The sequence below is a fragment of the Solanum tuberosum genome, unplaced genomic scaffold, assembly GCF_000226075.1.
Source record: "Solanum tuberosum cultivar DM 1-3 516 R44 unplaced genomic scaffold, SolTub_3.0 scf00126, whole genome shotgun sequence".
Taxonomy (NCBI): Eukaryota; Viridiplantae; Streptophyta; class Magnoliopsida; order Solanales; family Solanaceae; genus Solanum; species Solanum tuberosum.
Window position 1 is genome coordinate 389,172 of NW_006239051.1, and position 6,075 is coordinate 395,246.

The following is a 6,075-nucleotide window of genomic DNA, read 5'->3' on the forward strand; positions in this document are numbered from 1 at the left end:
TATTGTTGTTTTGCTTTTAAATTAATTGATCACTACTGTTTTATTGTTGTTTTGCTTTTTTATGGCAAACTTTGCACTACTTAGGTATTATTTGCTATAATTTTTTCATTGTCTTTTTTTTGTATCTGGATTTGCTAACGAGAGTCTTTCAAAAGTAGTCTTTCTACCTCCACAAGATAGTGATACGGTTTGTGTACATTTTACCCTCCTTAGAACTCACTTGTGGAATTTCACTAGATACGTTATTGTTGTTTCTAATGAAAGAATAATTAATTGATCGCCCTTAAATTATTAATGGGTTGTCACTATTGGGGTTTAGCTAGTTTATTTGGAGTAATGGTTTTTTTTTACTTGTGTTAATACCTGTAAAGAAGGAAATTGTTGAAAAAAAGTTGTGCAGATCATGTTAATTATTGGGAAATGCAGAGTTGGAAGAAAAGAAAAGCTAATGACCTTACTTTATTATAATTTGTTTTTCTAATCCACAATCATGATTTCCCTCCCTTGGAACATGGGCTTTTAGATACATTAATTAGATTTGCAGTACAACTTTCAAGTATACTAATCCAGTAATTATAAATTAATTAAACTTTCGGATCATACAATATAATGCTACATTATAATTAAGCAGACATTTGAGAATTGAGATTAAAAAAAAAGTCCTACGTTTTGATTGATTAAGTTTGATATGTCGAAAAGGATGTTTGGTAGAGAAATCCCTAATAAAAAAAACGTTTATTTACGAATATTAAGTACGAAATACCAAATAATTGTATAAAAAAGAGGGGGGAAAAGTCAAGTAATTAAATTAGTATAAATGTTGCAAAATAGTAATTAATTTATTTGGAGTACGAAATACCAAATAGTAATTAATTTATTTGTTCTACTTCTTTTTTTAGTCTATTTCAATTATTATTTTTATTATTTTTGACAATTTTTTAAATGACATATTTAAGACAACAAGATTAAACGTTATTTTAATTCATTTAACATATCTTTAATTTAATACCATGAGATTTAAAAAAACTTCTTTATTTTATTTTATTTTATGCCAAGTTAAAACATGATAGACAAATTAAAACAGATGGAATATCAAAAATAAAATTGTATAATCTCCAGTTCAACACACCAACTTATACGAGATTGAAATGTAATATTACCTTATATATAAGCCAACAACAAAAAGGACTAACGTTGCGGTACTTAATTGTATAATATGTTATGTGAGTTGTACTATTTATATTTTATCCACATTTACCTTTATTTTACCATATCAATATTTAGGAATCAATTCTTATAGTGTTAGGAGAACCATATTTGTAAAAAAAAAAAGATTTAACTATCATTTTTATTTCCCCAAATTATTTCTTGAATGAGTGTCAATTGTCACAACTCACATGTCTAATATTGATATCAATGACTTAGGTTTAATTAATTGAGGGCTATAACAATAATTTATGTAGAGTTGGAAAATAAGCAATTAATTGAGGGTTATAACAATAATAAATAGTGGCTATTTTTCAAAGAAATTGACTACAATTGCAATTCAAAATTAGGCCAAAAAAGCAAAAAAAAAATTAACAATTCAAGTCTCCCAAAATCAACTTATCCATATGTGCTACAAAGGCAAACATATGGATTGTGCTTCTTCACCCTAAATTTAAGCCATCCAAACCCATCCAATGGCTATATATAATACAACTAACTTTTTCATCATATATATATATACTTGACGGAGTGAAGCTGTATTGAGGGAATCGTTTTGTCTCACTCACGAACTTCTTACTGGGGCAGTACTATAATAGGCTTACCTTATACCTTACCTCAACGAAAAAAGCTAAGGAGAATTACGTACACTTGTACTCCGGCTAATAAGGGAAAGGTTTTTTTTTCAAATCCAAGTTTGACTCTGATTAGATCCTTAGCGCAAGCGCTAAGTAAGCAAGCTACCGCTCCGTGGGGTAAAAACCGAGGAAAATAAAGAACGTCAAGTAGAAAGGAACAAGGTCTTACGGCACGATCACCATATCTTTGACATTGATGAAGTATAAGCCCTGGCGAAAGACGAAGGCGGTAAGCGAAGCGAGCTACACCGGTCCTCCGGAGGGGAAGTCGAAACCCGTGTTCAAGTAAAGGAGATACTGATTCATTAATGAATTTTTACAGGCAAAATGCCGCTGACAATGTGTTGAATTGGCAGGTTACCTGATGAAGAAGCTGGGAAGGTACCAGCTGCCTGCGTGGTGTTAAACCAAAATGCTAAAGAGAGCGAAGGTTCCCATTTATATCCAATCCCAACGAGAATAGGAGCGAGTCGCTTCCGGCCGGCCTCCTTTCACCTTTTGTTAGCGACCCTTAAACGGGTTCCAGCAGTGCTTCAAGCCTGACTTTTTTTTTTCGTTTAGTCTGACCCTCGTCGATTCTTCCCCTCGTTCTTTTTATCTTGGACATTGAGATGTTCATGCAAAGCATATGCTAGACAGGCGGTAGACTTCACACCAACCCAATCGTGATAAATTCTTGCTCTTTCCTTGTTTTGTTGCACTCATTCACTCCGAAATTCCATGCCCTCTTTGTGGCGGGAAGTAAGATGAGGGGAAGCTCACATCTGCGATAAAGACTTATACTACAGTTTGGGAACTCATGTCTTCTCGATCGCCTTCTTGATTATATATATATATATGGCTCTTTTGAGGCCAAATGGGCTTATATGACGTAATTTGAACATGCGTTAATTTGTTCGGTTGAAATTTGTTATGGTCCCTGATTCTTTGTTATGCCTTCCTCTTCAGGTGGATGAATTTCTAACAATAACACATGCTTATGTCAGGGACCAAATACAAATGGAGAAAGCAAATTGAAAAGGCTAGAGTGGTATTTAACTACTCCATCAGAGTCACTTCCTTTTTATGGGTTTAGACGAAAACTTTCCTCTTGAATCATGTTTTATTTTATTTTATCTGAAAGGTACAAATGTATAGCTGAAGAACCACCAACATTCATGTAAAAAAAATCTACTTGAAAAAATGAAAGCTAGATTACTGTCAACAGTTGCAAGATCAAGAGAAATTTTTTAGGATCTATCATTAATATTCTTAGCATTGTTGGTAGTGTAATTCTCAACTAAAAATTGTGTGAAATTACAATTTTCGTCTGATGGCAGAGATTTATTTATTTTTGGTTAATTCTCAAAATTACAAGTGTTAGATGATTCTTTTCCTTGTAGTGATTTTTTATGAAATCAATGTGTTATATCAATTGTTGTAACATTTAGGTGTAGTTATTTTGGTTGTAACCTAACTATGCACCACCAATATTTTTTAGATGGTACTAATGCAATATTAACTTAATGCTAATACATATGAGATGACGAAAAATTTAAGGTAAAGTATATCTTTTGATCCATTTTTTTTAATAATAAATGTTGTATATTTGAACACATTACAAATCAAGTTGTTGGGCTTAGTCCCCGTGCATCGCACGAGCATCACTTTCTAGTAATAAAAGAAACCAACAAAGGATGTGATGGAGTGGTTCATCCTTTATCCTTAATGTGAAACTTTTTAATGTAAATTTATATTTAGTTAAAATTCAATTTGAATACCATATGTTGAATTAGAAATCAAAAACCCGGTCCGACAAGAATATAAGCAAAGGTGTACGGGTGTTTGTAGATTGGGGAAAACAAGTGGATGCTACTATGACTTTAGAGGTAGGATCCATGGACAAGGGAGGTGAGACTAGTTGTGTGAATGAAGAATGAATAAAAATTGAAAAGTAATAGTCAAAAAGTATGGCAGGACGGAATATGGATAGAATTTTCTTATCATTAATTATAAATTTGAGGTCGTTTGAGTTTTGAGAATTAAAAATTCCGAGTAGAAAATAGCACTTTTCCACCCCAAAATTATATGGGGCGAAATTTGGTGTGAATTTAGATAAGAAGGATCTAGAGTTTAAATATAAAGAATGATGAAACATTTTTAAAAAATAGATAAATTTCAATATTAGGTGTAAATATTGGTAATTGGCGATTAATAATATGACATTTGAATTTTTTTGACATTAGTTTGTATTAAATGTCATTGTTTTTATTGACATTTTTCGTCAAATGTCATTAATGTATATTTTGCTCTAAATATCATTATTTTGATGACATTCAAATTAATGACATTGCTTTTATGACGTTTTGCATAAATATTGAGAAAATCTTTATTTTTCGGTATTTATTTCAAGAGTCTCTAAATAAAAAGGATCAATTAATTTTGAGATATCATATAGTTATATCAAAAAAAAGAAAAAGAGAAAATAAATTTCATTTATACCATTTGATGTAGGATAAATTACTTATATACACAACTTTACTTACCTTATTCTCCATTTTCCCTACCTTTTTGAAATATTTCATAAATCCCTTATTTCTTTCAATTCTTAAAACTTTCAGATACATAAGATCCATCAGCCAAAACTCACGTTTACTACTCCTCTTTTCTCTCCCTAAATTCACTCTACATTCTTAGCAGTTACAATTTTTAAATTAATTTGATTTTCAAAAAGATTCTCTCTCTCAAGTCAATCAATTTCAAACATGTGAATATGTAGGATTTTGTCTTCTCCATTGTTGTCTTCTTCCATTTTTTTTTCCAGATTTTTTTCCTAATACATATGGGCCAGGCCCCTTCATTTAGTATTGGGGTTACTCATCTAAATTCTTCTAATACTAATATGAGATCTTGGGGTCCATCTCGTCCTCCTCCAATATATCGGTGCGGATAGACTTGCTATGACAATGTATTGGCAAGGTTTTTATTGTGCATCCCATGGACTACCACAAATGAAGCAACAATCTGATACATTATCAATATGTTGAGAAGGAGAAGGAGAAGCAGATCAGATTGTTAGATTTTTTCTTATTCATCTTTTTTTGATATATATGGATTCAAATTTTTAATGTATCTAGTTATTTTTATTTTCTTAAATTAATGTATAATGCTTCCTTTTCAACATTATGATACATTACAATTTCATCATACTCAATATATCGTGTTCAAATTGTATAATTTACCATGTATCAATTGTTGTTATGTATCTGTAGTGTTTAATTTTTGTTCAGACTTATTTAAATTAGAAGATTATGTGCATGTACACATTACTCAATAAATACACTTGATACATAAATCCTATTATTCTATAGATAAAGCATCGTGTATCAAATTAATTGATAAGATGTAATTTAGGGTCTTACACTATGGTATTTATGTAAATTATACTAATTTTATTCATTATTCGAGGAGTTGTTGTAATTTTCTGAAATTATTGATATAAAAATAATGTTCAATAGTAGCGGACATTTTTGTATCATGTGTGGAGTTGTTGTAATTATGTGAAGTTATTGATACAAAAATAATGTTCATTGTTGTATCATTCAAAACTTGCACTATTAGAGTGTGTATCAGATACACAAAATTTACTAAAATGTATCAAATACACACATAAAATACATTGCAAGTTACTAATTTAACTGGAATCCATTATTTGTATCATGTTTAAGTGTTGGACAATTTTTGTATCATGTTCAACTAGTGGGCATTTAGTATCAAATATAAATATCTGTCAGATTTTATAGATATTCAATTTGTATTGAGCATTAGTTACTCTTTTTTATCATTATGTATCAACTAAACATTAAGATACTTTGTAGTTACAATTATGTATCATATGATTAACTTGACATGTTTCTTATGATGATTTACTTTTTGTAGCTGCTTTTGCTGAGTTCCTTAGTAACGAAATCAGCATTCCATCAAATGATTTCCGAGCTGATTATCTTCGCACAAGATATGAAGCATTATTATGGAGATACGGTACTGAAAAGGCAAAGTCACGTTATTTTAGCGATAAAGATGATCCTCCAAAGATCAAAGGTCGCTTTACTCCACCGCAACAAGACGATTTGGTTAATGTCGAATAGTGATTACGTATCAATAAATAGACACCCTTTGATGTTTTGTTTCTTTTTTTTTGTTTAAGACAATCTTACTTAAGTTTTAGAGTGTTACTCTAAAAATTATTTCA